Here is a 14,995-nt window from a genome sequence, read left to right as displayed (position 1 = left end):
TTGTCCATCTTGACCCCCAGGTTCTTGGCCGTCTTGGAGGAGCAAGTCGGAGGAAACATGTCAATGGGCCACCAGTCCTGCCAATTGGGCTCGGTATCACACCCAAAAAAGAGTACCTCAGATTTCTCGGAATTGCACTTGAGGCTGTTTAGTTGGAACCAATGAAAAACAGCCCCAAGGCAATCCCGGATACTCTCCCCGTCAAAGTCTCCTCCTCTCTTACATGAGAAGAGGAGCTGGGTATCGTCCGCGTAGGATACGATCCGAGCCCCGAACGACTCCGCCAACGCCGCCAAAGGGGTCATAAAGATATTAAATAGGGTCGGGCTCAAAATCGAGCCCTGAGGGACCCCGACTCCCAGCGGCGGCATCACGGCGGAATCTGGCGAGGCCCAGACCGTTTGCCGGCGGCCAGCTAGAAAGGAGGAAAACCAGCTGAACACCGTCCCCCGCACACCTATCTCAAAAAGTCTTTCGAGAAGGCGATCATGGGGGACGGTGTCGAAAGCCGCCGACAAGTCCAACATCACCAGCATGGCTTTGCCCCCCGAGTCCAGAACACCTTTGACAGTCTCTGAAACCTCAAGGAGCGCAGTCTCTGTGCTGAGATGGGGACGAAAACCAGACTGGGTGGCATGCAGGATCTCGTTGGTCTCAAGAAAATTGGAAAGCACCACTTGAACATGTTTTTCCAAGATCTTGGTGAGAGCCGGCAACAAGGAAATAGGCCTATAGCTGACAGGGGCCTTCGGGTCCAATCCTGGTTTCTTAAGCAGTGGAATCACCATAGCCTGCTTCCAGGCTGACGGGACCAATCCCTGGCTCAACGAAAGATTAAATAACGAATTCGCCAGCGGATTGATCACCTCTGCCAGTTTCACCAGAATTTTAGCCGGGCATGGGTCCAAAGGCGAACCAGATTTAAGATTACCCATGAGGGCTAAAGAGGCAGAGGGAGAGATCGGAGGAAACACGGCCAACGTCGGACCTGGCAAGGCTAGTGGAGACAAAATGGCCTCAAAGTTGGTCGAGCCCATAGTCACTGCCGGGGGAAAGGAGTCTTGAATAAGTTGGATCTTGCTCGTAAAGAAATCAGCGAGATCCACAGCCCAGGAATCAGACGGCTTTTCACCCGAGGTGTTGGATCGGGGGGAGATAAATTCTCTCACAATGGAGAAAATCTCCTTGCATGAATTGGCAGCGGCTTCTATTCTTCCTGCCAGATAGGCCTTTTTTTCCAGGCGAATGTCTCGATGATACGCCTTCACCACCGATTTATAGGTCAGCTTGGCAGCAGTGTCGTATTGTACCCGCCAAGCTCTCTCGGCCCCCTTGCACTGCTGCCGCATAGCCGACAGTGCAGCGGTGAACCAAGGTGCAGAGACCCGTTTCGGCGCTCGGCGCGGTTGTACTTCAGGGGCGAGATCATTAAGCCTGTCTACAAACCAAACCTGCAGGGCCCCTAAATCCCTCTCCAGATCGCCTGAGAGGGAGCAGGGATGATCCACAGCAGCCTGGGCCAACATCACTGGGGTCACTCGGTGGTATGCCCTATAGACATGGCCCTGCTTCTGTGGCACACCCGGCACCGGTTTGGCTGTGCCTTTGATCATAAATTTGGCCAGCTGATGGTCGGACCATAGTACCGGGCTAATCTCAATCTCTTCGAGAGGCGATGACGAAAATACCTGGTCGAGAGTGTGTCCCTTATCGTGTGTGGGCCCCTGCAGATGAGGGATCAGACCCATCGGGGTCATTGCCTCAGAGAGTTTAATCGCGGCAGGGTCCAGTGGATCATCCATCCGGAAGTTAAAGTCCGGAAGTTTACCCATGGGGAAGTGTTGTTGGCAATTAATAAAAGTAAAGGAAATAAAGCCCCATGTCCCGATGGGATTCCTATTAATTTATTTAAAACGACTACTGATCTCTGGGCCCCACTTTTGACACGTGTCTTAGAGGCATGCTGTTCAAAGGGGTTTATAAAATCTTGGTCTGAATCAGTCATTATACCCATTTATATAAAAGCGGACCGGGAGAACCCTTCTAGTTATAGACCAATATCGCTTTTGGATTCTCTAATGAAAGTTGCAGGAAGGGTGGTGCTAAATAAACTTCAAATCTGGGCTGAAGACAATAACATTCTGAGCCCGGTTCAATATGGATTTAGGGAGGGGATGGGTCCTGTAGAACAGGTTTTAAATTTCATGCTACTTCAAGGGAAATATAACCAAGCAAAGACAGGGCGTTTGTATGCAATATTTGTCGACCTCACGGCCGCCTTTGATTGCGTAGATCACAACAAGCTATGGAGAATCTTAGAGGACATAAGGGTAGAACCCTCTATTGTGCAATTTTTACGACAACTGTATTCAGGAGCCACCGCAAAGGTGAGACATGGCCTAAAGGGAGAGTGCACCAAGTCATTCCACGTAGAGAGGGGAGTTAGGCAAGGCTGCGTCTTGGCCCCATTCCTCTTTTCCATATATACCAATGCTTTGGAGGAGGAATTGAGGGCCAATTTAATAGACTCGCCAAGATATAATAATAAGCAGATTGTCTCCCTTCTCTACGCGGATGACGCGGTGTTAATGGCCAGAACCAAGATAGGTATACAGAGAGCACTTTCCACCTACATTGAGTTTATGGCCAGTAGGGGCCTATAACTCAATGCAAAGAAATCCTTTTTGATGACATGCGGGAAAGGGCGAACTAAATGTAAAAACCTAGTAGTGGGTGACGTTAGAATTGAATACACTAGAACATTTCCCTACCTAGGTATACTCCTTGAGGGTTCAGTCTCCTGGGGCCCAGCGGTTAAGAGCAGGACTCTTTTGTTTAAACGATCGACCGCGGCATTAATGAATTTTTCACAAAAATTGGGAAAAGGACCACCAGAGATCCTATTAAAAATATACATAGCAAAATGCATAAGTATAGTAATCTATGGGGCAGGTATTTGGGGTTTTTATAATGTAGCGTCTTTACAAATTGTAGAAAACGCTTTTTTAAGGTACATTTTAGCTGTCCCGCAGAGTACATCAGTTTTTAATTGCCACGCTGAATTGGTTATTGAGTTAATTACAGATCTTATTAAACTACAACCCATCTTACTCTGGCACAGAGTTTGGTCCTCATCTACATTGGGCTTAAATAGAGAAATTATTAAGGATACAATGGCCCTGGACCATGCCAGAAATATTCTATGGCTAAACTATGTCAGAAACTTGTTAAATTACCTAAATAGACCGGAATTTTACGATAAGCTTGAGTTTTATTTGCTCCATATCCAGAAAGGAACTGAAAATATTATGCATGAATCACTTCGAACTGCTTAGATTATCAGGGGAAATCAACAAAAAATCTGTGATTCAACACCAGATGACCTTGGCCTGTTATACAATCCAACCCTATTTGCTTTACTGTGTAAGGGGTTTTGATAGATACATTTTGACCAGGTTTAGATTTGAAACATTCCATCGCCTGGTAACTTTTCCAATTAAAAATGACTGGTCGAGGGACTTGGTGCTCTGCCCATGTGATAATCTTTCCTTGCAATCTACCATTCACGTGGTTTTATTTTGTAAGTATTATGTTAAAGAACGTGTAAGGTGGATTAAGCAGTATCTGAAGCAGGGCGCTTGGCGGCAATGCCACCCAGCTTTTTTATTCTCGCAACAACTGGATAATGAATACTGTTCTGTAATTATGACCGGTCTTTTAAAGAGTATTCTGAAGAAACGGAACACTATAACTTGTTAGCCATATTATTGAAAGGGAAAAGCACTACCTTTTGTATGGAATCATTTTAAATATGACTCTGTATGAATGTGTTTGTTTTCTAACTGTTGCTTTTATGGTTTTATGTATTTGCTAAACTCGAATAAAGCATTTTTCTGATTCTGATTCTGAAATCGATCACAATCAACAATAGATGGATTGGGAAAGTCTGTGGACAATATAGCCATTTCAGTTTATGTAATTTGTTATAGATGAGATTCCCACACGTTCTGCCAATGAGCTGTATGCTCCACACGCTTTCAATGCAATTAGCACTTCACATCATCTGCTGGTGTTCTTACCAATTTACACTGGCTGTCAACATGCTCGAAGCTCTCCATACCCTTGTCTATGAGCCCCACGTTCTTCACACTTTGTCAATGGGCACCTTACCTACTATTTAACCTGCCTTTCATTGGCATTGCACAGCACTTACTACCCCAGGCGAGGCGCTAAAGCAGTTTATGACTCCAGAACTAATGTGCCTAAAAATATAATTTTCACCCATCACCATGCTCGAAGCTCCATGCAGTACACCAAGCTTGCCATACTTTCAGAGCCCGACCTTCTTCCTACAGGCTATCAATATGTTTGAAGCTTCACACATTCTGTGACCCCCCGCATGTCCCTGGCACTCTGTCATGGTCACCTCGCCCACTACACTGTTTGTCTATGCACCGCAGGCTCCTTTGGACCCCAACACCTTACACTGCCTGTCGCTGTTGAGTATCTCTCCACGTGCCGTGCCCCATGCTCCTAGGACTGTCGACATGCCCACTCTTGTTCTGTGCTCCAAATCCCTCAAAATATCTGTCCATGAACCCTACATCCTCACGTGATTCATGTGCCCGAATTACTCACTTTGTTTATGGGACCACACTACTCCATGTGTGCTAACCAACTCACACTGTTTAGCCGCATGCTTCCCTTAATGTCTACAATGTGAGTTAAGCTGCTCACACTATCAATGTGCCCAAGGATCATCAAACTGCCTATGCACACTTAACTCCTCTAACCCTCCCATCTGTCACAGAAAAACATTGCCTAAAAAAACATTGACAACCTCAATAGACTTCATATAGGCGAAACCTATTGGTTTTGCCAATGCTTGTTTATATATGGAGTCAATAATCCTGCATTAATAACACATTGCATGAATAAGGTTACCAGGTTTAGTCGGTGCAGTATTACGTCAAGATTTAGGATCCAAGCGCAAAAGGATGTGGAAAAGCGTGCAGTACTGCAAACCCTACTACTGCACATGCAGTAAAGATAGTTTTGCTGTTGCTGCATTTGTTACCACATGCTTTTCGCTACTAGAAATCAGTGGTAAAGTTAGGCTTGCGGTAAATTGATTTTCATCATGTTGGTTTTTCCCCACCTCTCTAAATGAATATGGTAGAATTTAAAAAATAAATGAAAAGTTCATAATATTTCTTTTTTTAAACTATATGAATATTCGTAAGTTGACAAATACCACAGTGACTTCTTCGGGAAGTATATTTGATAATATATGATTGGCGATCTGTTTCTACCATCCAAATTGGAGTACTTTCATTTGGTTTTGGATTGAGAGTGTCACCTTTCCGTTTTCGGATCAGTTACAGCAACATCTTCCCCGGAACGTGGTCTCGCTATCCTGGCTGTGTATTCCTGGCTGTGATCGGCATGTGGTCCAGCAATGAGGAGAGTGAATATAACAAGGAGGGAGGGAGGGAGATTAGCCACACCATTCATTCACACGTACTTGTTTTGACAAAATTCTGCTGAATTGAAAAAAAAATTCAACGTTTCTGAAGTTAACCTCACCCAACAATATAATTTATAAACATGTCTATTTGGAATAGCCCAACACTGCACATTGTCAGCATGATATAAGCACGAGGAAAGGCAACTTTATATGAATGAACATTTTGGGTATAGTGGCAAAATCCATATTGCCTCCCTCCTGGCCGTGTACTGTGGTCTGTAATTTGCAAGACTGGAACTGTGCAGTCTTGCAAGAAGATGAGGAAAGCGAAACTTACCACAAAACGTTCTGGGACATATGAGCCTGGATTAATCACGCACCTCCAGAGAATGCACAAACATTTTATTTGTCACAGCATAAGCAATATCATGAAGTAGAGCAGTAACCAATAGAGCTGTAATTAGAAAATATGCTGGGCAGCTCTGGAGGCTCATTGTGTTGTGTCAGGGTTGCATATTGAGTCCTAAAGCCCTCTCGAATGTGTGAGGAAAGTATGTCTCAGAAATGTGTTTCAATAGGCTCCTGTTACTTTGTCTTGGGCCTTGTTAAATGGACTATAACAACATTGTGCCCACAAATCAGATAGGCTTTGCAAAAGGTTGCCGAATGACTTACAATATCACATCTCTATCTTTACTAACCAAATCAGCCCACATTACAAGAAACCCCAGCCCAAATTTCTGCTCTATGGACATTTCCCAAGGGAATCTATGGACATTTCCCAAGAGATTGATTGTGTGGCCCAGAATCTGTGCCCGAAGAAATTAAATAGGAAGAGATAGCATTCTAATACAGGCCTGATTTAGAATTTGGTGGATAGGCTATTCCATCAAAAAGGTGAAGGATATAACATCTGCTATATTGTAAGTGCATGCATTCTGTATACTTGTAATAAGGCGGATGGGATATCGATCACATTTGTGATGGAGTAACCCATCTGCCAAATTCTAAATCATGCCCTAAATCCCTCATTCAAATCCTGAGTCCGTGTCTGCCTGGCAGCTGACATTACAGTCTTGTCAAATAATTTAAAAGCCAATATCAAGAAGACCCAATTGATGGTATAACTGATGTTGAAACTTATTCTTTGAAGGTAAGGCATTGGTTGTGGCAAACTATTATGACTATTTGGACATAGGGATGAGACAGGGGACATGGGTAATGTGATAACCAGATAGTAGTTATATTTCATATCAACACAATCTGGCAGCGGAGAGGTGCTGAGTCTTGGTGGCGAGGCAAAGAGTGACAACAATACTCAATACATTATTTTAAGGTGCTTGAACAAGATGGGCAGCATTGGCAACACTTTGGAGACATGGAGCCTATGTCTGCTTAATGCCATTTAGCTAAAAGATTCAGGCTAGAGTTGCTCTTAAGGGGCTTTTACGCAGCAGTAAGAAGACTGCATATTATTAAAAAGTTCAGTGGTTCATTACTGTTTCTTCATGTTTATTGGAGGCAAGCTTCAGATGTGCTTCCCAGGGACCAGCTGGGGTTCGACTGGATCTACAAAACACCTGAGATGATACCATTACATTCAACTAGCTGACATTCGAAGTCAGTTTAAAGATAAAATACATCTCACTTTCATATATATACATGGAAGAAAGAATAAATGCTGTAGTAAACACCTACAGATTACATGCTTCACATACTACACAAAGGACTATTACTTAAATAACTATACTAAAAGAGAATAAAAGTTATTAATAATAGTAGGGTGTAAGTGTTCAAAGGAAGTATGGAGAACAACTATTGCATAATATTATGCTAAAGTCACTCCACATTTAATAGGAGATACTTCATGGCACAAAGTAACTCAAACAAGTAGGTGCTATACGAAATCCACAAGGAGTACTTGTTTGACATTCTCCTAACTCTCTACTCGTATCTGTTGCCTGAGTTATTGACATCACTTGCAGCAAGACCCAGCATCTCAACCACATGTCACTTCATGTCCAGCATTTCCTCATCTGACGTCAACATCAAACTATTGCAAACATCCAGACTGTCAAGTACTTTAACACCAGAATCTTTTTTTTATACAAAGCCACCCTCCTTGCATTACACATCTGTCCGTGTTTCAGGTCTACCAAGTTACTATTGACATTATTCAATTTGAAAGGTCCCTTAAACTTTGATCATCCAGATGATACCCTCACAATTTAGACTTAAACCAGCCACCTTTGTCAATCTTCTGAGACAGTGCTTCAGCTGACTCGTCATTCTTCTTTACACTTCTAGCCAAGACATGTAACCAGCATGCCAACATATTAGAGTCATCTTTTCTAACCCTCATCTTGTTAAAGGGGGACACACCAATTTGGTTACTTGATGTAGCCTAGAAGGCCAATATTGTGTCTCTGATTGCCTCATCAACTTTTAAACCCCTCCTGTTAGCCACCTCTAGATTTCCCTTCACTAATCGGTTGGTCTTTTCTGCCCCACCATTGGATTGTGGATTGTAAAGTGAATTCTGCTTCTAACAAAGAACTCTATCATTTCATCTGAAACGCACTGTAATGATGTGCTCCGGTACCCCTTATCTGATAAAAACATCTTTTAAATCTTTAATATCGCTAGAGGTGGTGACAGTACTCATATAGATTATTTCTAGTCACTTAAAGTGAACATCCACTTTGACATCTGCAAATAGCTGTTCTTCTGGGAGTAATTAAAATGGAACTATGAATTATAAACCGATCTTAAGCAAAGGTGAACGTGGATCATCAATATGTAGGGGTTGGCTGCTAACACTCACTCCCACTTTTAACTGCTTCTCCTCTTCCTTACACATGGGACAACCAATCACACTTCTAGCGACCTTTGTGTCCAAACCCAGCAACCAAAAGAACCCTCTTCTTTTTCATTGTCTGACCCAGGTCTGTTTTGTGTGACATTGTGTTCGCAGTATTCCTCAATTCAAAAGGAGGCAAACATCTCTCACCTCCTAAGGCCAAGTGGTCCTTGTACACTGTCAACTCGTCCACAGTTTATTGTAAGAGCTTAAAAGCTGCTGGAAAACAACTTTCTTCCCTACAACCCTCTCTGATTGAGTGTATTACATATTTCATTTCTTCTTCTTTTTCCATGGCTGGCAACCAATCCTTCAATAAAACAACATCATAGATTCCCCTCTTTATTATCACAAGATACAACCATTCCTTCATATGTATATTCATCCACTACTCCACTCTCTATAGGCAGTCTTGACAGAAAATACACCACACAGTTTTTCCATCCTGGAATGTACTCCATAGTGTACATGAATCATTGTAACTTGGCAGGAAACCTGGCAGAGCTTTAATCTAAACCCCAGGCATCAGAATATTGAGCAGCTGTTTGTGGTCTGTTCTTACTGTGATATCCTTCCATACACAAACATCTTAAAATATTCCACGCCCCACGCTGCTGCCAATGCTTCCTTTGTAATGACAAATGCTTTTTTCTGAGTTACATAAACGGGCTGCATATGCAACTGTTACCTCTCTAGTACCATGTTTTTGTAATAAGACTGCACTGATTCCCAATGAACTGGCATCTACTGTGATGATAGATTTCATATTTACGTTGAAAGGGGTGAGCAAACAAACATGAGCAATGGCATCTTTAACAGTTTTAAATGCCTTTTGTTGGGCTTCTTGCTACAAACATGTCATACCCTCATCAGTAAAGCTCTTAGAATTTCAGTCTTATCAGTAAATCTTTCAACAAACTTAGCATAATACTCGATCATGGTCATGAACGACCTGCGCTTTTTTGTTTTATCGATTGATGTGCTGGCATTTACAATTGCACTAACCAGATCTTTCTTGGATTCACCCCATCACCCAACATGGTATACCCTAGGTACTCCACTTCCCTTTCAAGGAAACAACATTTCTCTTTATGTAGTGTCATGCCAGCAGCTTCCAATATTATTAGTACCTCTCCTAGAACCTGATCATTTTCACTTAGCGTTATCGAATACCAGAATGCCATCTTGAAGGAAATGGCATTCTGGTCTCTCAAAATTTCAGACATCCTAAACTAGAAAACACTGGCAGGTAATGCCAATACAAATGTAAGCTTCTTAAATTGAAAAATGTCCTCAGACGTAACAAACACTATTAAGGCTTTGGTTTGAAATTGGCGCTAATCCCTTTTTGGGCTGAATTTTGGAAAATGCCTACCCCTTTCAGTAATAACACCATCTCATTGATGTTTGGCAAAGGATCAGGTTCCAAGGCTACACTTTAGTTAAGTGACCTTAAATGTACACAAAATCAAAAGCTCCCATAAGCTTTTTCATTATAAATATATAGGAGATAACCATTCAGTGATCTCAACAAGCTCAATAATATTATTCTTGACCATTTGTTGCAGTATTTCCTTTACTTAAAGCATGATGACTAAGGGTATTCTCCTAACTTATAGGTGCTGTTCCTTTTCTTAATACAGTTTTATGCATGTATTTTTGATGTACTCTATCTTGTAAAACAGTTTCAAAATGTGTAAGAACTCCTTCAAAACTCATATCAGAAACCACCATATCCTGATCCAATACTATCTGGTTTATTACTATACATATATCATATTAGTACACCCATCCTAAAATCAGTGGCCCTGATTGAGCCAAATACACCTTTCCCTCAACCTTGTGGTAATGGTGCATTATTTCTGCCCACATAAATCATGCGACATAGATGGAACTCACTTGGTATCTCAGTGGATTTATGTCATTTGATAGAAGTTCAACATCTGGTCAGGTATTGCCACACATGTATTTTGGAATTATTCCATAAAGGGAACCAGGGTCAACTATAAAACTAACCGCTTTTCCCTTGACTAAAATCAAGTGTCTTCTTCTAGTGTATCCACACTTATTGCCCCTGTTGTGCGATCATCTTGGTCAGAGACTATTGCTGCAATCCTGCTTTTCCCACTGTGACCTACACAGGAAATATGAACTCCCATGATATATTTCACACAATCCTTGCAAATTGCTGGGTAATGTTTGGAATACTGGCCATGCTACTGGCTGCCACACCTGAGACAGTTCCTTTGTGGATTTTTACATGTTGTACTCTACCGTGATCGCCACCATTTTTTCAGTTTAATTGCCTTTTGTCCATGGAAGATGCTTATTTCTAACTGCCTTTATCTGAGAACTTGTTTCCTGATGAGTCTCTTCTACTGCCACCACTTCGTGAATCGTCATTGGACCCAATCACTGCATCTATGCCGTACAGAGTTCTGAATCCTCAACAATCTTCACTATTGAGATTGCAACTTTGCAAGTAGGATTGCTTCCACCCACAATCATTCTTGTACCTTTCCACTAGCACACTGTACTATGAACTGATCCTTGATCAACTCTTCTGTTATTCTTCCAAATTAACATTTTGTCACCAATTCCCGATGTCTTGCCACAAGCCCATCTATATTCCCTCTCATCTTTTATGGTGAGCTACAGAATGTCTGCCTTGTCATTGTGATGTTAGTAGTTTTGACAAATCTGTGTTCCAGTCTTATCTTCACTTATTTGAAGACATCTTTTATCACCTCCACTTGTGAATCCACCACTTGTGGTTAGAATTAAATAATGCTGTGTCTGTCTCGCCTAAAGATCTCAGCAGTATTTCCTTTTTGCGACAAGGAGAAAAATCCAGGACACCCATTGCTTCTAAATAATTTTCGAATATGTCAACCCATTCCTCTCATTCTATATTGAGAGTTCCTGAAAGTTTGAGAATACTATATGATATGATTATTCCTTATGAGAATGCCATGTTCATACACATATTTGAGCATTGTTTTATTATCTCCTTTTCTTTCTTTATTTTTATGTTAGCTTACAGATATCCTTTTGTTTTGTTGCAGTGTTGTCCCTATATTTATTATTCAACAAAACGTTGTTTTTTTGTGTGATTGCAGTGTTGCAGAAAATCCTTTAGGTTGTGCTGTTTGTCTATGATGTGGATAGCATGTGATCACATGATTCTGAAGAAGCGTTGTCAAATAAGCCGGAGAAGAGAAAGGTTGCGGTGAAAGAGAAAAGGAAAGACAGACAACTGGTAAGTGGCAACAAGCCTTGGGATTGAGAGTCTCAATATGTTTTAGCAATGTTGTGCTTTTCGTTTCAAAAGCAAAACGCGTGTAACGCACTGACACAAATGTTCAATGAATGTTGAGGCTTGCAGTTGGGCCCTGCTGAGTCACACTCTAGTAAATAATGGTTGGTGCATGTTGATGCACATGGCATGAGCCCATATATACTCATGGGGTAACCCATAAGTCTGTAGGACCTGGACACAAAGTAATACACACAAAAATTGGCCCTCATAGATAATTAGGACAAGCTTAATTAATTAACATACCCTGCAGAAATACAACTAAGCCTAAACCCCCAATCATCTGGAGTGAGGTAAGTATTAAATCAGCAAAGAGAAGAGTACATAAAAAAATACATCACACATAGAAGTACTTATAAAAAAATTTATTCAGCTATATTTCAAATCAGCTGTACAAATACAATATTTACATACAAAAGATTGCTCCAAATGTGTGCAAAAAAGTGATCAGAAGGCACGCTTTTGAGTAAGTTTATAGACAAAAAGGGGGAAAAACAGAACATATTTAATATCATTTAGAACCAAGCCTGTATTTACAGCATTCTAAACCACTAGAAATTTGTTTCACTATGTATAGATAATTTCTAAAATCAATAGTGCCTCTCTGTGGACGCTCTCTTCCATCCTGGCTGTAATTAAATGTCTACGTTTCGACCCGAAAACTGGGGGAAGACGTTGAAACCTTAAATGCGTGTCTTCATCAGGGTAGTGTAATGAGAGCAACCAAGGGGAAGAAAAGGAGATGGGTATTCGGATCATTGAAATTCAATTACTAAAAGTATGCGGTAAAATGCCAACTCTATCTCTATGTACAGCAAAACCTCACCTGTGTTCTTGCAATGGCCAATGAAGGGATCAATAGATAAATTCTGAAGATAGCGAAGGCCATCCGGCTACTCATCTGTAGGTGTGGCTCCCTAAAGAAATGTAATAAGGTACCACAATTACTAATGGAACCGTGGTGGGATCTCACTGCCTCTTAAGGTAAAAAAAACTCAAAAACCGCGCACCCTAAATATCCAGTCAAGTGGTATAATGAGCAAATTCGAATCAGAGGGCGACCAGTTGGACAACTTCAAATGAAATTCCGCATTGCAAGAAGACAGGGAAGTCACTAAGTGGTTTAATTACAAAGGTGTATTGTGGCTATCAAGAACGGGTTAAACAATAATTCTCCAAAACTACAGATCTAATCTGTAGACATCAAGGTTAAAAGAGCCCCTTGTGAATAAATCACCCAGTTGGCTCTGTAAAAGTAAAAAAATAATTATCAAAATATGAAAAAATCTTCAGTGAGGAAAAACTTGAACAGCAGCAGAATCAGAGCTGCTTACCTTGTGGGCTACAATGTAGCAAGGGTTCTCTCTCAACCGTAGTAATGCGAGAAGTTCAAAAGAGAGAGAGACTAAAACAGGACGCAGTGTCCTCGTGCACGCTGATCACGGTGCGTCTGCTGACAGATGCGACCCAATCAGACCGGCTCAGAGTCTGATTGGAACGTTCTCGAATCAGGGATCTAGAAAATCATTAAATTAGCAAAATGGGCCTGAACCTTGCCCCTTCAAAGAATCAAACGGTAATGCTTGCAGAGTAGATACAACTAAATATGGCAATATCCTGCACATTTACAGCAATAACAAATTCTTACTCAAACCCATCCCTAAGAATAATTACAATAAAATGTACATTTCCATCAGTGCAAAATATCTCTGGTTGGTTGCTGTAAAAAAATTTACAAATACAAATATCAACGTGGACATATGGTATGAACGCCTAGCGGGCCACACTACATACCTTAACTGTACTTCCCACACTATGTGACACAAGCTCACTAATATGCGCATAATGGCATGCGCCTGACAGTTGGATACCGCAATAAATATAGCAATGTAAACATTTTAAACAATACATTATGAAAAGGCTCCAATATTGAGTGGTTGGGGTGTCGCAGAAACACTTACTGATACAGATGTAGTGGTGTGTTTCAGCAGTCTATCTTACTGTTGTGCCAGCAAGCTTTTGCAAGTAGTCACTTTGATTAGTGGCTTCTAGTCGCGCTGTCAGAGCCTGCTTCTGGTGGTCTGCATCATAAAATCGTCCCCAACTTTCTCTGTTGTGATAAAACTCAGTGCTCCAATTGCTGTTTCTTCAAGCTTATTGGAGGATTCAGACGTGCTTCCCTGAGGCCAGCTGGGTTTCAACTGGCTCCAAGTACCACCAGAGTTCATACCGTAACATTCCACTGGCAGCCATTCTAAATCAGCGTATAGCTGCAACACTGTGCTATGGGTCTAGACTCAAATAGTGAAAGGCATTGGCAGATTTTTTAATGCATTCCTGAACCAAGATTAGGAAAAAGCTGATCACTGTTTTAAGTGTGGGTGTTCCGACTGTAGAGAGCAACTATGAATGCAGACCTTAAACTGGTCAATAGAAATATAACATGCTGGCCCGCCTGTCCTTAATTTGTAAAAGAAAATAAGTGCCAGGACCCAACGTTTTGCTCAGATATCCATGGCCTGCCCCACTGAAGGCCGGCGTGCAGTATAACTCTTTAATCCACCACTGGACACTCACTGCTTCTTTACATCACTCTTGCAGATTAATTGTCATCCATGCTTTCTCCCATGTCTCACTGCGTTACCGCCTTTCTCTTCCTCCTTCTTTCCCCTTCTGTGTTTTTCTCTTCCTTCTTTCCCACTTTTGTGTTTTTCTTTCACTTGCTCTGGATCAAAGTTTACTGAGGAAAAATAAGTCCCCTTTCTCAAAAATGAGTGCTGATGGTCCCAACATGCAACCACTGGCTCAAATGTAGCACCGATGACACCAGAGGTCATTATTTTTATATATTTATTTTATTTAAAAGGTTTTACATAGCGTAAACATGACCACAGGGGGTATCAGAGCGCTTTATAATTTAGCAGTCATGAAAGGTACAAGGAAGTAACAGCAAACCAAAAAAACAACATACAATCATAACAGTCTCATAGAAACTAGCGAGTCCTGGAGAGCGTTGGAAGCTATGGCACAAGATAAATAATTAACATAGTTTGCTCCGAAACAATATCTTTCCAGTGGCTTTTCAAATAGATCCTTGGATGTCACATGGTTTGGTCTGGAAGGTGCTTTGTCTGAATGTTTATCTTAAACATAGCTTCGTTCAGTGCACAAGTCGGGGATATACACAGGTAGACGGCGTCTACCCACTGTTTTCACAGGACATACGCCATTCACCCTGCCAAGAAGCTGGGCCACACTGAAATATGCTGAACTTGTCTCTGTGTAATTTTCAGACACCAGGACACATTCAGCAGCACATGCTCATTGTCTGATTTCCATTCCCAGCAGCAAC

The 14,995-nt window shown here is 41.6% G+C and overlaps 1 protein-coding gene across 2 annotated transcripts in view; it reads left to right on the top strand.

Moving 5' to 3' along the window:
- The window catches only part of ITPRIP (inositol 1,4,5-trisphosphate receptor interacting protein), a 160,367-nt gene that overhangs the window by 57,748 nt on the left and 87,624 nt on the right, over window positions 1–14,995 (top strand). For both annotated transcript variants that reach the window (XM_078643739.1, XM_078643740.1), the window contains exon 2: window positions 11,447–11,586. The gene's annotated coding sequence lies outside the window, so the exon portion shown is untranslated. The remainder of the gene's footprint in view (window positions 1–11,446; window positions 11,587–14,995) is intronic.

The sequence above is a fragment of the Lissotriton helveticus genome, chromosome 5_1, assembly GCF_964261635.1.
Source record: "Lissotriton helveticus chromosome 5_1, aLisHel1.1, whole genome shotgun sequence".
Classification (NCBI taxonomy): Eukaryota; Metazoa; Chordata; class Amphibia; order Caudata; family Salamandridae; genus Lissotriton; species Lissotriton helveticus.
Note: the sequence above shows the minus strand (reverse complement) of the source record. Positions and strands in the feature narration are given on the sequence as shown.